The sequence below is a fragment of the Rhinoderma darwinii genome (genome assembly GCF_050947455.1).
Source record: "Rhinoderma darwinii isolate aRhiDar2 chromosome 5 unlocalized genomic scaffold, aRhiDar2.hap1 SUPER_5_unloc_25, whole genome shotgun sequence".
NCBI classification, from domain to species: Eukaryota; Metazoa; Chordata; class Amphibia; order Anura; family Rhinodermatidae; genus Rhinoderma; species Rhinoderma darwinii.
The window spans coordinates 349,313-366,510 of NW_027461782.1; the positions used below are offsets into that span (position 1 = coordinate 349,313).

General features: G+C 48.9%; 10 non-coding genes and 2 pseudogenes across 10 annotated transcripts; all 12 read left to right on the top strand.

Annotated features, from left to right (window-relative positions):
- Window positions 1-980: 980 nt before the first annotated feature.
- LOC142688191 (U2 spliceosomal RNA) lies at window positions 981-1,171 on the top strand. The gene has a single exon (XR_012857342.1). It is a non-coding gene; the product is annotated as a U2 spliceosomal RNA (small nuclear RNA).
- A 1,301-nt stretch (window positions 1,172-2,472) lies between these two features.
- LOC142688192 (U2 spliceosomal RNA) lies at window positions 2,473-2,663 on the top strand. The gene has a single exon (XR_012857343.1). It is a non-coding gene; the product is annotated as a U2 spliceosomal RNA (small nuclear RNA).
- Window positions 2,664-3,964: 1,301 nt separating this feature from the next.
- Window positions 3,965-4,155, top strand: LOC142688193 (U2 spliceosomal RNA). Its single transcript, XR_012857344.1, has one exon. It is a non-coding gene; the product is annotated as a U2 spliceosomal RNA (small nuclear RNA).
- Window positions 4,156-5,448: 1,293 nt separating this feature from the next.
- Window positions 5,449-5,639, top strand: LOC142688194 (U2 spliceosomal RNA). Its single transcript, XR_012857345.1, has one exon. It is a non-coding gene; the product is annotated as a U2 spliceosomal RNA (small nuclear RNA).
- Window positions 5,640-6,940: 1,301 nt separating this feature from the next.
- Window positions 6,941-7,131, top strand: LOC142688196 (U2 spliceosomal RNA). The gene has a single exon (XR_012857346.1). It is a non-coding gene; the product is annotated as a U2 spliceosomal RNA (small nuclear RNA).
- A 1,301-nt stretch (window positions 7,132-8,432) lies between these two features.
- LOC142688197 (U2 spliceosomal RNA) lies at window positions 8,433-8,623 on the top strand. Its single transcript, XR_012857347.1, has one exon. It is a non-coding gene; the product is annotated as a U2 spliceosomal RNA (small nuclear RNA).
- Window positions 8,624-9,922: 1,299 nt separating this feature from the next.
- LOC142688199 (U2 spliceosomal RNA) lies at window positions 9,923-10,113 on the top strand. Its single transcript, XR_012857349.1, has one exon. It is a non-coding gene; the product is annotated as a U2 spliceosomal RNA (small nuclear RNA).
- A 1,301-nt stretch (window positions 10,114-11,414) lies between these two features.
- On the top strand, window positions 11,415-11,605 carry LOC142688200 (U2 spliceosomal RNA). Its single transcript, XR_012857350.1, has one exon. It is a non-coding gene; the product is annotated as a U2 spliceosomal RNA (small nuclear RNA).
- Window positions 11,606-12,906: 1,301 nt separating this feature from the next.
- LOC142688201 (U2 spliceosomal RNA) lies at window positions 12,907-13,097 on the top strand. The gene has a single exon (XR_012857351.1). It is a non-coding gene; the product is annotated as a U2 spliceosomal RNA (small nuclear RNA).
- Window positions 13,098-14,398: 1,301 nt separating this feature from the next.
- On the top strand, window positions 14,399-14,468 carry LOC142688412 (U2 spliceosomal RNA; annotated as a pseudogene).
- Window positions 14,469-15,258: 790 nt separating this feature from the next.
- On the top strand, window positions 15,259-15,434 carry LOC142688364 (U2 spliceosomal RNA; annotated as a pseudogene).
- Window positions 15,435-16,735: 1,301 nt separating this feature from the next.
- Window positions 16,736-16,926, top strand: LOC142688202 (U2 spliceosomal RNA). Its single transcript, XR_012857352.1, has one exon. It is a non-coding gene; the product is annotated as a U2 spliceosomal RNA (small nuclear RNA).
- Window positions 16,927-17,198: the final 272 nt, after the last annotated feature.

Consider the following 17,198-nt stretch of genomic DNA (forward strand, 5'->3'; position numbering starts at 1 on the left):
TGCAGCACCACAGTCAAATAGCGGAGTGGAGTAGGGGAACAGCAAACAGCCATTAAAGCCGCCCGCCCGCCCGCCCGCCCGCCTGCCTGCCTGCCTGCCTGCCTGCCCGCCACAATGGACCTACCTGTGTACACTACATGGATGTGATGGAATGTACTGTCGTCCCTACATTTCAAGAAGAAGTAAGAATTGCAGTTGCAACAAAGCCTTGCTTGCCTACAAAGAGAGCAGCAATTTGGATTTGTTACTATGTTACCTAGAAGAATAACAAACTGTGCAAGGATGGAGGTTGTAGGAGCAAAGAGAAGTTGTCTGTAAAGTTGGTGGATGCTTATTTTCCATTTTGCAGTCCCTTGTCTCCCTCTTGTGGCCTCCTGGAGGCAAATAAATGTGCAAAAAAAAGACAGCCTGGCGGCCGGCTGTTGCAGTGTTGCCCTCTCAGGCAACACTGAGTGACTGACTGAGCCGCACCGTCTTATATAAAGTTCAGACGGAACTTTGCACGTGTCATAGTGGAGCCCTCAGGATTCCAGAGCCAGCTTTCTGACATCATAATGGGGCCTGCCTCAGAGATAAAAGCCTGGGCCCAGGCAGTGTTGGTCAGTGCTGCTCAGCAGGCAGCACCGGACTGGACTGGATTAAAGCTGATACAAGGTGTGAAGGAACAAGGGGTGGCTGTGGGCATGCACTTGCTGCCGCTGCCAGTGTTTATCTGCATGGCAGGAGGGCATTTGGGCGTTGCCAGGAAGGCGTTTTTATGTAGATTCCTCCTCTTTCAGCACTGCATTGTGGTGCAAGCAAAAGAAGCAAATCCTGTGTAGCTTCCTCTCCGGCCTTTATTCACCTCCCGCTTAGTAGCTGTAAATGTGTGTGAGCCTGCAGGGCCCCATGGAATTGCCTAGGAGTAGGCTGAATCAATCGCTGCAAGGGGTGAACAGCAGTATGGGACAGGCTCGGGCAAGGCAAGGGCCGCTCGGGTTATCGCTTCTCGGCCTTTTGGCTAAGATCAAGTGTAGTATCTGTTCTTATCAGTTTAATATCTGATACGTCCCCTATCTGGGGACCATATATTAAATGGATTTTTAGAACAGGGAGATGGAAATAGAGCTTGCTCTGTCCACTCCACGCATTGACCTGGTATTGCAGTATTTCCAGGACCGGTGCACCCTTCCCTTATGTGTTGACTAAAATCAGATTCCAAAAGTGCTATTTGTGTTTGCTATTGTTTTTGTCTTTCTGATGGGATCTCCCCTTTTAATCCCATTATTTCAACACCTGTTGGACAATGCATTTGTACAGTCATGTGTGATAATGAGCTCATTTATTAAATGCAATTAATTAATACATTGCCACCTCTTGTTGTGTGTGTGTCTTCTGTGTTTCTGTGTTTCCGGCATTTCACATTGGAACAGCTCATTCACCTTCCTTGTCTTCTCTCCGCCCTCCCTCCTAGGTAGGTTAAAGAGCTGCACCTGAGCCAGCCACTGATTGATGCAGCACCACAGTCAAATAGCGGAGTGGAGTAGGGGAACAGCAAACAGCCATTAAAGCCGCCCGCCCGCCCGCCCGCCCGCCTGCCTGCCTGCCTGCCTGCCTGCCCGCCACAATGGACCTACCTGTGTACACTACATGGATGTGATGGAATGTACTGTCGTCCCTACATTTCAAGAAGAAGTAAGAATTGCAGTTGCAACAAAGCCTTGCTTGCCTACAAAGAGAGCAGCAATTTGGATTTGTTACTATGTTACCTAGAAGAATAACAAACTGTGCAAGGATGGAGGTTGTAGGAGCAAAGAGAAGTTGTCTGTAAAGTTGGTGGATGCTTATTTTCCATTTTGCAGTCCCTTGTCTCCCTCTTGTGGCCTCCTGGAGGCAAATAAATGTGCAAAAAAAAGACAGCCTGGCGGCCGGCTGTTGCAGTGTTGCCCTCTCAGGCAACACTGAGTGACTGACTGAGCCGCACCGTCTTATATAAAGTTCAGACGGAACTTTGCACGTGTCATAGTGGAGCCCTCAGGATTCCAGAGCCAGCTTTCTGACATCATAATGGGGCCTGCCTCAGAGATAAAAGCCTGGGCCCAGGCAGTGTTGGTCAGTGCTGCTCAGCAGGCAGCACCGGACTGGACTGGATTAAAGCTGATACAAGGTGTGAAGGAACAAGGGGTGGCTGTGGGCATGCACTTGCTGCCGCTGCCAGTGTTTATCTGCATGGCAGGAGGGCATTTGGGCGTTGCCAGGAAGGCGTTTTTATGTAGATTCCTCCTCTTTCAGCACTGCATTGTGGTGCAAGCAAAAGAAGCAAATCCTGTGTAGCTTCCTCTCCGGCCTTTATTCACCTCCCGCTTAGTAGCTGTAAATGTGTGTGAGCCTGCAGGGCCCCATGGAATTGCCTAGGAGTAGGCTGAATCAATCGCTGCAAGGGGTGAACAGCAGTATGGGACAGGCTCGGGCAAGGCAAGGGCCGCTCGGGTTATCGCTTCTCGGCCTTTTGGCTAAGATCAAGTGTAGTATCTGTTCTTATCAGTTTAATATCTGATACGTCCCCTATCTGGGGACCATATATTAAATGGATTTTTAGAACAGGGAGATGGAAATAGAGCTTGCTCTGTCCACTCCACGCATTGACCTGGTATTGCAGTATTTCCAGGACCGGTGCACCCTTCCCTTATGTGTTGACTAAAATCAGATTCCAAAAGTGCTATTTGTGTTTGCTATTGTTTTTGTCTTTCTGATGGGATCTCCCCTTTTAATCCCATTATTTCAACACCTGTTGGACAATGCATTTGTACAGTCATGTGTGATAATGAGCTCATTTATTAAATGCAATTAATTAATACATTGCCACCTCTTGTTGTGTGTGTGTCTTCTGTGTTTCTGTGTTTCCGGCATTTCACATTGGAACAGCTCATTCACCTTCCTTGTCTTCTCTCCGCCCTCCCTCCTAGGTAGGTTAAAGAGCTGCACCTGAGCCAGCCACTGATTGATGCAGCACCACAGTCAAATAGCGGAGTGGAGTAGGGGAACAGCAAACAGCCATTAAAGCCGCCCGCCCGCCCGCCCGCCCGCCTGCCTGCCTGCCTGCCTGCCTGCCCGCCACAATGGACCTACCTGTGTACACTACATGGATGTGATGGAATGTACTGTCGTCCCTACATTTCAAGAAGAAGTAAGAATTGCAGTTGCAACAAAGCCTTGCTTGCCTACAAAGAGAGCAGCAATTTGGATTTGTTACTATGTTACCTAGAAGAATAACAAACTGTGCAAGGATGGAGGTTGTAGGAGCAAAGAGAAGTTGTCTGTAAAGTTGGTGGATGCTTATTTTCCATTTTGCAGTCCCTTGTCTCCCTCTTGTGGCCTCCTGGAGGCAAATAAATGTGCAAAAAAAAGACAGCCTGGCGGCCGGCTGTTGCAGTGTTGCCCTCTCAGGCAACACTGAGTGACTGACTGAGCCGCACCGTCTTATATAAAGTTCAGACGGAACTTTGCACGTGTCATAGTGGAGCCCTCAGGATTCCAGAGCCAGCTTTCTGACATCATAATGGGGCCTGCCTCAGAGATAAAAGCCTGGGCCCAGGCAGTGTTGGTCAGTGCTGCTCAGCAGGCAGCACCGGACTGGACTGGATTAAAGCTGATACAAGGTGTGAAGGAACAAGGGGTGGCTGTGGGCATGCACTTGCTGCCGCTGCCAGTGTTTATCTGCATGGCAGGAGGGCATTTGGGCGTTGCCAGGAAGGCGTTTTTATGTAGATTCCTCCTCTTTCAGCACTGCATTGTGGTGCAAGCAAAAGAAGCAAATCCTGTGTAGCTTCCTCTCCGGCCTTTATTCACCTCCCGCTTAGTAGCTGTAAATGTGTGTGAGCCTGCAGGGCCCCATGGAATTGCCTAGGAGTAGGCTGAATCAATCGCTGCAAGGGGTGAACAGCAGTATGGGACAGGCTCGGGCAAGGCAAGGGCCGCTCGGGTTATCGCTTCTCGGCCTTTTGGCTAAGATCAAGTGTAGTATCTGTTCTTATCAGTTTAATATCTGATACGTCCCCTATCTGGGGACCATATATTAAATGGATTTTTAGAACAGGGAGATGGAAATAGAGCTTGCTCTGTCCACTCCACGCATTGACCTGGTATTGCAGTATTTCCAGGACCGGTGCACCCTTCCCTTATGTGTTGACTAAAATCAGATTCCAAAAGTGCTATTTGTGTTTGCTATTGTTTTTGTCTTTCTGATGGGATCTCCCCTTTTAATCCCATTATTTCAACACCTGTTGGACAATGCATTTGTACAGTCATGTGTGATAATGAGCTCATTTATTAAATGCAATTAATTAATACATTGCCACCTCTTGTTGTGTGTGTGTCTTCTGTGTTTCTGTGTTTCCGGCATTTCACATTGGAACAGCTCATTCACCTTCCTTGTCTTCTCTCCGCCCTCCCTCCTAGGTAGGTTAAAGAGCTGCACCTGAGCCAGCCACTGATTGATGCAGCACCACAGTCAAATAGCGGAGTGGAGTAGGGGAACAGCAAACAGCCATTAAAGCCGCCCGCCCGCCCGCCTGCCTGCCTGCCTGCCTGCCTGCCCGCCACAATGGACCTACCTGTGTACACTACATGGATGTGATGGAATGTACTGTCGTCCCTACATTTCAAGAAGAAGTAAGAATTGCAGTTGCAACAAAGCCTTGCTTGCCTACAAAGAGAGCAGCAATTTGGATTTGTTACTATGTTACCTAGAAGAATAACAAACTGTGCAAGGATGGAGGTTGTAGGAGCAAAGAGAAGTTGTCTGTAAAGTTGGTGGATGCTTATTTTCCATTTTGCAGTCCCTTGTCTCCCTCTTGTGGCCTCCTGGAGGCAAATAAATGTGCAAAAAAAAGACAGCCTGGCGGCCGGCTGTTGCAGTGTTGCCCTCTCAGGCAACACTGAGTGACTGACTGAGCCGCACCGTCTTATATAAAGTTCAGACGGAACTTTGCACGTGTCATAGTGGAGCCCTCAGGATTCCAGAGCCAGCTTTCTGACATCATAATGGGGCCTGCCTCAGAGATAAAAGCCTGGGCCCAGGCAGTGTTGGTCAGTGCTGCTCAGCAGGCAGCACCGGACTGGACTGGATTAAAGCTGATACAAGGTGTGAAGGAACAAGGGGTGGCTGTGGGCATGCACTTGCTGCCGCTGCCAGTGTTTATCTGCATGGCAGGAGGGCATTTGGGCGTTGCCAGGAAGGCGTTTTTATGTAGATTCCTCCTCTTTCAGCACTGCATTGTGGTGCAAGCAAAAGAAGCAAATCCTGTGTAGCTTCCTCTCCGGCCTTTATTCACCTCCCGCTTAGTAGCTGTAAATGTGTGTGAGCCTGCAGGGCCCCATGGAATTGCCTAGGAGTAGGCTGAATCAATCGCTGCAAGGGGTGAACAGCAGTATGGGACAGGCTCGGGCAAGGCAAGGGCCGCTCGGGTTATCGCTTCTCGGCCTTTTGGCTAAGATCAAGTGTAGTATCTGTTCTTATCAGTTTAATATCTGATACGTCCCCTATCTGGGGACCATATATTAAATGGATTTTTAGAACAGGGAGATGGAAATAGAGCTTGCTCTGTCCACTCCACGCATTGACCTGGTATTGCAGTATTTCCAGGACCGGTGCACCCTTCCCTTATGTGTTGACTAAAATCAGATTCCAAAAGTGCTATTTGTGTTTGCTATTGTTTTTGTCTTTCTGATGGGATCTCCCCTTTTAATCCCATTATTTCAACACCTGTTGGACAATGCATTTGTACAGTCATGTGTGATAATGAGCTCATTTATTAAATGCAATTAATTAATACATTGCCACCTCTTGTTGTGTGTGTGTCTTCTGTGTTTCTGTGTTTCCGGCATTTCACATTGGAACAGCTCATTCACCTTCCTTGTCTTCTCTCCGCCCTCCCTCCTAGGTAGGTTAAAGAGCTGCACCTGAGCCAGCCACTGATTGATGCAGCACCACAGTCAAATAGCGGAGTGGAGTAGGGGAACAGCAAACAGCCATTAAAGCCGCCCGCCCGCCCGCCCGCCCGCCTGCCTGCCTGCCTGCCTGCCTGCCCGCCACAATGGACCTACCTGTGTACACTACATGGATGTGATGGAATGTACTGTCGTCCCTACATTTCAAGAAGAAGTAAGAATTGCAGTTGCAACAAAGCCTTGCTTGCCTACAAAGAGAGCAGCAATTTGGATTTGTTACTATGTTACCTAGAAGAATAACAAACTGTGCAAGGATGGAGGTTGTAGGAGCAAAGAGAAGTTGTCTGTAAAGTTGGTGGATGCTTATTTTCCATTTTGCAGTCCCTTGTCTCCCTCTTGTGGCCTCCTGGAGGCAAATAAATGTGCAAAAAAAAGACAGCCTGGCGGCCGGCTGTTGCAGTGTTGCCCTCTCAGGCAACACTGAGTGACTGACTGAGCCGCACCGTCTTATATAAAGTTCAGACGGAACTTTGCACGTGTCATAGTGGAGCCCTCAGGATTCCAGAGCCAGCTTTCTGACATCATAATGGGGCCTGCCTCAGAGATAAAAGCCTGGGCCCAGGCAGTGTTGGTCAGTGCTGCTCAGCAGGCAGCACCGGACTGGACTGGATTAAAGCTGATACAAGGTGTGAAGGAACAAGGGGTGGCTGTGGGCATGCACTTGCTGCCGCTGCCAGTGTTTATCTGCATGGCAGGAGGGCATTTGGGCGTTGCCAGGAAGGCGTTTTTATGTAGATTCCTCCTCTTTCAGCACTGCATTGTGGTGCAAGCAAAAGAAGCAAATCCTGTGTAGCTTCCTCTCCGGCCTTTATTCACCTCCCGCTTAGTAGCTGTAAATGTGTGTGAGCCTGCAGGGCCCCATGGAATTGCCTAGGAGTAGGCTGAATCAATCGCTGCAAGGGGTGAACAGCAGTATGGGACAGGCTCGGGCAAGGCAAGGGCCGCTCGGGTTATCGCTTCTCGGCCTTTTGGCTAAGATCAAGTGTAGTATCTGTTCTTATCAGTTTAATATCTGATACGTCCCCTATCTGGGGACCATATATTAAATGGATTTTTAGAACAGGGAGATGGAAATAGAGCTTGCTCTGTCCACTCCACGCATTGACCTGGTATTGCAGTATTTCCAGGACCGGTGCACCCTTCCCTTATGTGTTGACTAAAATCAGATTCCAAAAGTGCTATTTGTGTTTGCTATTGTTTTTGTCTTTCTGATGGGATCTCCCCTTTTAATCCCATTATTTCAACACCTGTTGGACAATGCATTTGTACAGTCATGTGTGATAATGAGCTCATTTATTAAATGCAATTAATTAATACATTGCCACCTCTTGTTGTGTGTGTGTCTTCTGTGTTTCTGTGTTTCCGGCATTTCACATTGGAACAGCTCATTCACCTTCCTTGTCTTCTCTCCGCCCTCCCTCCTAGGTAGGTTAAAGAGCTGCACCTGAGCCAGCCACTGATTGATGCAGCACCACAGTCAAATAGCGGAGTGGAGTAGGGGAACAGCAAACAGCCATTAAAGCCGCCCGCCCGCCCGCCCGCCCGCCTGCCTGCCTGCCTGCCTGCCTGCCCGCCACAATGGACCTACCTGTGTACACTACATGGATGTGATGGAATGTACTGTCGTCCCTACATTTCAAGAAGAAGTAAGAATTGCAGTTGCAACAAAGCCTTGCTTGCCTACAAAGAGAGCAGCAATTTGGATTTGTTACTATGTTACCTAGAAGAATAACAAACTGTGCAAGGATGGAGGTTGTAGGAGCAAAGAGAAGTTGTCTGTAAAGTTGGTGGATGCTTATTTTCCATTTTGCAGTCCCTTGTCTCCCTCTTGTGGCCTCCTGGAGGCAAATAAATGTGCAAAAAAAAGACAGCCTGGCGGCCGGCTGTTGCAGTGTTGCCCTCTCAGGCAACACTGAGTGACTGACTGAGCCGCACCGTCTTATATAAAGTTCAGACGGAACTTTGCACGTGTCATAGTGGAGCCCTCAGGATTCCAGAGCCAGCTTTCTGACATCATAATGGGGCCTGCCTCAGAGATAAAAGCCTGGGCCCAGGCAGTGTTGGTCAGTGCTGCTCAGCAGGCAGCACCGGACTGGACTGGATTAAAGCTGATACAAGGTGTGAAGGAACAAGGGGTGGCTGTGGGCATGCACTTGCTGCCGCTGCCAGTGTTTATCTGCATGGCAGGAGGGCATTTGGGCGTTGCCAGGAAGGCGTTTTTATGTAGATTCCTCCTCTTTCAGCACTGCATTGTGGTGCAAGCAAAAGAAGCAAATCCTGTGTAGCTTCCTCTCCGGCCTTTATTCACCTCCCGCTTAGTAGCTGTAAATGTGTGTGAGCCTGCAGGGCCCCATGGAATTGCCTAGGAGTAGGCTGAATCAATCGCTGCAAGGGGTGAACAGCAGTATGGGACAGGCTCGGGCAAGGCAAGGGCCGCTCGGGTTATCGCTTCTCGGCCTTTTGGCTAAGATCAAGTGTAGTATCTGTTCTTATCAGTTTAATATCTGATACGTCCCCTATCTGGGGACCATATATTAAATGGATTTTTAGAACAGGGAGATGGAAATAGAGCTTGCTCTGTCCACTCCACGCATTGACCTGGTATTGCAGTATTTCCAGGACCGGTGCACCCTTCCCTTATGTGTTGACTAAAATCAGATTCCAAAAGTGCTATTTGTGTTTGCTATTGTTTTTGTCTTTCTGATGGGATCTCCCCTTTTAATCCCATTATTTCAACACCTGTTGGACAATGCATTTGTACAGTCATGTGTGATAATGAGCTCATTTATTAAATGCAATTAATTAATACATTGCCACCTCTTGTTGTGTGTGTCTTCTGTGTTTCTGTGTTTCCGGCATTTCACATTGGAACAGCTCATTCACCTTCCTTGTCTTCTCTCCGCCCTCCCTCCTAGGTAGGTTAAAGAGCTGCACCTGAGCCAGCCACTGATTGATGCAGCACCACAGTCAAATAGCGGAGTGGAGTAGGGGAACAGCAAACAGCCATTAAAGCCGCCCGCCCGCCCGCCCGCCCGCCTGCCTGCCTGCCTGCCTGCCTGCCCGCCACAATGGACCTACCTGTGTACACTACATGGATGTGATGGAATGTACTGTCGTCCCTACATTTCAAGAAGAAGTAAGAATTGCAGTTGCAACAAAGCCTTGCTTGCCTACAAAGAGAGCAGCAATTTGGATTTGTTACTATGTTACCTAGAAGAATAACAAACTGTGCAAGGATGGAGGTTGTAGGAGCAAAGAGAAGTTGTCTGTAAAGTTGGTGGATGCTTATTTTCCATTTTGCAGTCCCTTGTCTCCCTCTTGTGGCCTCCTGGAGGCAAATAAATGTGCAAAAAAAAGACAGCCTGGCGGCCGGCTGTTGCAGTGTTGCCCTCTCAGGCAACACTGAGTGACTGACTGAGCCGCACCGTCTTATATAAAGTTCAGACGGAACTTTGCACGTGTCATAGTGGAGCCCTCAGGATTCCAGAGCCAGCTTTCTGACATCATAATGGGGCCTGCCTCAGAGATAAAAGCCTGGGCCCAGGCAGTGTTGGTCAGTGCTGCTCAGCAGGCAGCACCGGACTGGACTGGATTAAAGCTGATACAAGGTGTGAAGGAACAAGGGGTGGCTGTGGGCATGCACTTGCTGCCGCTGCCAGTGTTTATCTGCATGGCAGGAGGGCATTTGGGCGTTGCCAGGAAGGCGTTTTTATGTAGATTCCTCCTCTTTCAGCACTGCATTGTGGTGCAAGCAAAAGAAGCAAATCCTGTGTAGCTTCCTCTCCGGCCTTTATTCACCTCCCGCTTAGTAGCTGTAAATGTGTGTGAGCCTGCAGGGCCCCATGGAATTGCCTAGGAGTAGGCTGAATCAATCGCTGCAAGGGGTGAACAGCAGTATGGGACAGGCTCGGGCAAGGCAAGGGCCGCTCGGGTTATCGCTTCTCGGCCTTTTGGCTAAGATCAAGTGTAGTATCTGTTCTTATCAGTTTAATATCTGATACGTCCCCTATCTGGGGACCATATATTAAATGGATTTTTAGAACAGGGAGATGGAAATAGAGCTTGCTCTGTCCACTCCACGCATTGACCTGGTATTGCAGTATTTCCAGGACCGGTGCACCCTTCCCTTATGTGTTGACTAAAATCAGATTCCAAAAGTGCTATTTGTGTTTGCTATTGTTTTTGTCTTTCTGATGGGATCTCCCCTTTTAATCCCATTATTTCAACACCTGTTGGACAATGCATTTGTACAGTCATGTGTGATAATGAGCTCATTTATTAAATGCAATTAATTAATACATTGCCACCTCTTGTTGTGTGTGTGTCTTCTGTGTTTCTGTGTTTCCGGCATTTCACATTGGAACAGCTCATTCACCTTCCTTGTCTTCTCTCCGCCCTCCCTCCTAGGTAGGTTAAAGAGCTGCACCTGAGCCAGCCACTGATTGATGCAGCACCACAGTCAAATAGCGGAGTGGAGTAGGGGAACAGCAAACAGCCATTAAAGCCGCCCGCCCGCCCGCCCGCCCGCCTGCCTGCCTGCCTGCCTGCCTGCCCGCCACAATGGACCTACCTGTGTACACTACATGGATGTGATGGAATGTACTGTCGTCCCTACATTTCAAGAAGAAGTAAGAATTGCAGTTGCAACAAAGCCTTGCTTGCCTACAAAGAGAGCAGCAATTTGGATTTGTTACTATGTTACCTAGAAGAATAACAAACTGTGCAAGGATGGAGGTTGTAGGAGCAAAGAGAAGTTGTCTGTAAAGTTGGTGGATGCTTATTTTCCATTTTGCAGTCCCTTGTCTCCCTCTTGTGGCCTCCTGGAGGCAAATAAATGTGCAAAAAAAAGACAGCCTGGCGGCCGGCTGTTGCAGTGTTGCCCTCTCAGGCAACACTGAGTGACTGACTGAGCCGCACCGTCTTATATAAAGTTCAGACGGAACTTTGCACGTGTCATAGTGGAGCCCTCAGGATTCCAGAGCCAGCTTTCTGACATCATAATGGGGCCTGCCTCAGAGATAAAAGCCTGGGCCCAGGCAGTGTTGGTCAGTGCTGCTCAGCAGGCAGCACCGGACTGGACTGGATTAAAGCTGATACAAGGTGTGAAGGAACAAGGGGTGGCTGTGGGCATGCACTTGCTGCCGCTGCCAGTGTTTATCTGCATGGCAGGAGGGCATTTGGGCGTTGCCAGGAAGGCGTTTTTATGTAGATTCCTCCTCTTTCAGCACTGCATTGTGGTGCAAGCAAAAGAAGCAAATCCTGTGTAGCTTCCTCTCCGGCCTTTATTCACCTCCCGCTTAGTAGCTGTAAATGTGTGTGAGCCTGCAGGGCCCCATGGAATTGCCTAGGAGTAGGCTGAATCAATCGCTGCAAGGGGTGAACAGCAGTATGGGACAGGCTCGGGCAAGGCAAGGGCCGCTCGGGTTATCGCTTCTCGGCCTTTTGGCTAAGATCAAGTGTAGTATCTGTTCTTATCAGTTTAATATCTGATACGTCCCCTATCTGGGGACCATATATTAAATGGATTTTTAGAACAGGGAGATGGAAATAGAGCTTGCTCTGTCCACTCCACGCATTGACCTGGTATTGCAGTATTTCCAGGACCGGTGCACCCTTCCCTTATGTGTTGACTAAAATCAGATTCCAAAAGTGCTATTTGTGTTTGCTATTGTTTTTGTCTTTCTGATGGGATCTCCCCTTTTAATCCCATTATTTCAACACCTGTTGGACAATGCATTTGTACAGTCATGTGTGATAATGAGCTCATTTATTAAATGCAATTAATTAATACATTGCCACCTCTTGTTGTGTGTGTGTCTTCTGTGTTTCTGTGTTTCCGGCATTTCACATTGGAACAGCTCATTCACCTTCCTTGTCTTCTCTCCGCCCTCCCTCCTAGGTAGGTTAAAGAGCTGCACCTGAGCCAGCCACTGATTGATGCAGCACCACAGTCAAATAGCGGAGTGGAGTAGGGGAACAGCAAACAGCCATTAAAGCCGCCCGCCCGCCCGCCCGCCCGCCTGCCTGCCTGCCTGCCTGCCTGCCCGCCACAATGGACCTACCTGTGTACACTACATGGATGTGATGGAATGTACTGTCGTCCCTACATTTCAAGAAGAAGTAAGAATTGCAGTTGCAACAAAGCCTTGCTTGCCTACAAAGAGAGCAGCAATTTGGATTTGTTACTATGTTACCTAGAAGAATAACAAACTGTGCAAGGATGGAGGTTGTAGGAGCAAAGAGAAGTTGTCTGTAAAGTTGGTGGATGCTTATTTTCCATTTTGCAGTCCCTTGTCTCCCTCTTGTGGCCTCCTGGAGGCAAATAAATGTGCAAAAAAAAGACAGCCTGGCGGCCGGCTGTTGCAGTGTTGCCCTCTCAGGCAACACTGAGTGACTGACTGAGCCGCACCGTCTTATATAAAGTTCAGACGGAACTTTGCACGTGTCATAGTGGAGCCCTCAGGATTCCAGAGCCAGCTTTCTGACATCATAATGGGGCCTGCCTCAGAGATAAAAGCCTGGGCCCAGGCAGTGTTGGTCAGTGCTGCTCAGCAGGCAGCACCGGACTGGACTGGATTAAAGCTGATACAAGGTGTGAAGGAACAAGGGGTGGCTGTGGGCATGCACTTGCTGCCGCTGCCAGTGTTTATCTGCATGGCAGGAGGGCATTTGGGCGTTGCCAGGAAGGCGTTTTTATGTAGATTCCTCCTCTTTCAGCACTGCATTGTGGTGCAAGCAAAAGAAGCAAATCCTGTGTAGCTTCCTCTCCGGCCTTTATTCACCTCCCGCTTAGTAGCTGTAAATGTGTGTGAGCCTGCAGGGCCCCATGGAATTGCCTAGGAGTAGGCTGAATCAATCGCTGCAAGGGGTGAACAGCAGTATGGGACAGGCTCGGGCAAGGCAAGGGCCGCTCGGGTTATCGCTTCTCGGCCTTTTGGCTAAGATCAAGTGTAGTATCTGTTCTTATCAGTTTAATATCTGATACGTCCCCTATCTGGGGACCATATATTAAATGGATTTTTAGAACAGGGAGATGGAAATAGAGCTTGCTCTGTCCACTCCACGCATTGACCTGGTATTGCAGTATTTCCAGGACCGGTGCACCCTTCCCTTATGTGTTGACTAAAATCAGATTCCAAAAGTGCTATTTGTGTTTGCTATTGTTTTTGTCTTTCTGATGGGATCTCCCCTTTTAATCCCATTATTTCAACACCTGTTGGACAATGCATTTGTACAGTCATGTGTGATAATGAGCTCATTTATTAAATGCAATTAATTAATACATTGCCACCTCTTGTTGTGTGTGTGTCTTCTGTGTTTCTGTGTTTCCGGCATTTCACATTGGAACAGCTCATTCACCTTCCTTGTCTTCTCTCCGCCCTCCCTCCTAGGTAGGTTAAAGAGCTGCACCTGAGCCAGCCACTGATTGATGCAGCACCACAGTCAAATAGCGGAGTGGAGTAGGGGAACAGCAAACAGCCATTAAAGCCGCCCGCCCGCCCGCCCGCCCGCCCGCCTGCCTGCCTGCCTGCCTGCCCGCCACAATGGACCTACCTGTGTACACTACATGGATGTGATGGAATGTACTGTCGTCCCTACATTTCAAGAAGAAGTAAGAATTGCAGTTGCAACAAAGCCTTGCTTGCCTACAAAGAGAGCAGCAATTTGGATTTGTTACTATGTTACCTAGAAGAATAACAAACTGTGCAAGGATGGAGGTTGTAGGAGCAAAGAGAAGTTGTCTGTAAAGTTGGTGGATGCTTATTTTCCATTTTGCAGTCCCTTGTCTCCCTCTTGTGGCCTCCTGGAGGCAAATAAATGTGCAAAAAAAAGACAGCCTGGCGGCCGGCTGTTGCAGTGTTGCCCTCTCAGGCAACACTGAGTGACTGACTGAGCCGCACCGTCTTATATAAAGTTCAGACGGAACTTTGCACGTGTCATAGTGGAGCCCTCAGGATTCCAGAGCCAGCTTTCTGACATCATAATGGGGCCTGCCTCAGAGATAAAAGCCTGGGCCCAGGCAGTGTTGGTCAGTGCTGCTCAGCAGGCAGCACCGGACTGGACTGGATTAAAGCTGATACAAGGTGTGAAGGAACAAGGGGTGGCTGTGGGCATGCACTTGCTGCCGCTGCCAGTGTTTATCTGCATGGCAGGAGGGCATTTGGGCGTTGCCAGGAAGGCGTTTTTATGTAGATTCCTCCTCTTTCAGCACTGCATTGTGGTGCAAGCAAAAGAAGCAAATCCTGTGTAGCTTCCTCTCCGGCCTTTATTCACCTCCCGCTTAGTAGCTGTAAATGTGTGTGAGCCTGCAGGGCCCCATGGAATTGCCTAGGAGTAGGCTGAATCAATCGCTGCAAGGGGTGAACAGCAGTATGGGACAGGCTCGGGCAAGGCAAGGGCCGCTCGGGTTATCGCTTCTCGGCCTTTTGGCTAAGATCAAGTGTAGTACCTGCTCAAGCTGAGGTTAGTAATCATCCCTGCCGGTGGTACGTGGGCCATCGTAGGGGGATGACAGAACGCCGAGGTGAGGGCAGGGAATCACAACGGTCATCGCTCTGGTGTACGCATTTGGTTTAAAGGTACCATTTGTAGGTGACCAGGCGACCGCCGGATCGAGGTCATTAGGCCGGGTAGTTTGGAAGCCCGAGTTGCTATGTGCCCCAGGGCTGGTGACCCTGGGGTGCCCTAACTCACTGGGGGTGGGATCCCACTGAGTGAAGGCACACTTGCACGCACTCTCTTTCACGCTATATGAGCACACACCTTTATTCTCCCGGCCTTCTGGCTGGGAGATGAGGAATTTTTTTATACCTGGCGGATGTCCAGGCTGTATCACAGCGCACATCCACTTATTTAATTTTGTTTTTCACTGTGTGTTTGTCACGTTTGTCACAAGGATTTTGGGATGCGGTGCCCTTTTGGGACCCTCCTGAGGTCTAGGGGGAAAATGTGTGGCCTTCTGGTTCCTTTTTCCCCTGCAACCCGGCCTCCCTTCTTCGGAGGGGAGGTGCAACTAGGATGCAGGCTCCTAGGTGGACACTGGGGTGGCAGCCCAGGTAGAAGCCTAGGAGTGTGTTTGGGTCTCCCTAAGCTTCGGCGAGGGGGGACCATCGATCCTTGATCCTCTAGGCCTATGGTTTGGAGGGTCAGGGAATGGTTATGCGGGGCCTCTCTCTTTTAAGAGAAGGGCTGCGATAGACCGCATCCTTGTGCACTTTTTGTGTGGCACCTCTGCACTTTTTATGCACTTGGGTGATAGAAAGCACGACTCGGGCTTTCAATAAAAAAAAAAATCTGTTCTTATCAGTTTAATATCTGATACGTCCCCTATCTGGGGACCATATATTAAATGGATTTTTAGAACAGGGAGATGGAAATAGAGCTTGCTCTGTCCACTCCACGCATTGACCTGGTATTGCAGTATTTCCAGGACCGGTGCACCCTTCCCTTATGTGTTGACTAAAATCAGATTCCAAAAGTGCTATTTGTGTTTGCTATTGTTTTTGTCTTTCTGATGGGATCTCCCCTTTTAATCCCATTATTTCAACACCTGTTGGACAATGCATTTGTACAGTCATGTGTGATAATGAGCTCATTTATTAAATGCAATTAATTAATACATTGCCACCTCTTGTTGTGTGTGTGTCTTCTGTGTTTCTGTGTTTCCGGCATTTCACATTGGAACAGCTCATTCACCTTCCTTGTCTTCTCTCCGCCCTCCCTCCTAGGTAGGTTAAAGAGCTGCACCTGAGCCAGCCACTGATTGATGCAGCACCACAGTCAAATAGCGGAGTGGAGTAGGGGAACAGCAAACAGCCATTAAAGCCGCCCGCCCGCCCGCCCGCCCGCCTGCCTGCCTGCCTGCCTGCCTGCCCGCCACAATGGACCTACCTGTGTACACTACATGGATGTGATGGAATGTACTGTCGTCCCTACATTTCAAGAAGAAGTAAGAATTGCAGTTGCAACAAAGCCTTGCTTGCCTACAAAGAGAGCAGCAATTTGGATTTGTTACTATGTTACCTAGAAGAATAACAAACTGTGCAAGGATGGAGGTTGTAGGAGCAAAGAGAAGTTGTCTGTAAAGTTGGTGGATGCTTATTTTCCATTTTGCAGTCCCTTGTCTCCCTCTTGTGGCCTCCTGGAGGCAAATAAATGTGCAAAAAAAAGACAGCCTGGCGGCCGGCTGTTGCAGTGTTGCCCTCTCAGGCAACACTGAGTGACTGACTGAGCCGCACCGTCTTATATAAAGTTCAGACGGAACTTTGCACGTGTCATAGTGGAGCCCTCAGGATTCCAGAGCCAGCTTTCTGACATCATAATGGGGCCTGCCTCAGAGATAAAAGCCTGGGCCCAGGCAGTGTTGGTCAGTGCTGCTCAGCAGGCAGCACCGGACTGGACTGGATTAAAGCTGATACAAGGTGTGAAGGAACAAGGGGTGGCTGTGGGCATGCACTTGCTGCCGCTGCCAGTGTTTATCTGCATGGCAGGAGGGCATTTGGGCGTTGCCAGGAAGGCGTTTTTATGTAGATTCCTCCTCTTTCAGCACTGCATTGTGGTGCAAGCAAAAGAAGCAAATCCTGTGTAGCTTCCTCTCCGGCCTTTATTCACCTCCCGCTTAGTAGCTGTAAATGTGTGTGAGCCTGCAGGGCCCCATGGAATTGCCTAGGAGTAGGCTGAATCAATCGCTGCAAGGGGTGAACAGCAGTATGGGACAGGCTCGGGCAAGGCAAGGGCCGCTCGGGTTATCGCTTCTCGGCCTTTTGGCTAAGATCAAGTGTAGTATCTGTTCTTATCAGTTTAATATCTGATACGTCCCCTATCTGGGGACCATATATTAAATGGATTTTTAGAACAGGGAGATGGAAATAGAGCTTGCTCTGTCCACTCCACGCATTGACCTGGTATTGCAGTATTTCCAGGACCGGTGCACCCTTCCCTTATGTGTTGACTAAAATCAGATTCCAAAAGTGCTATTTGTGTTTGCTATTGTTTTTGTCTTTCTGATGGGATCTCCCCTTTTAATCCCATTATTTCAACACCTGTTGGACAATGCATTTGTACAGTCATGTGTGATAATGAGCTCATTTATTAAATGCAATTAATTAATACATTGCCACCTCTTGTTGTGTGTGTGTCTTCTGTGTTTCTGTGTTTCCGGCATTTCACATTGGAACAGCTCATTCACCTTCCTTGTCTTCTCTCCGCCC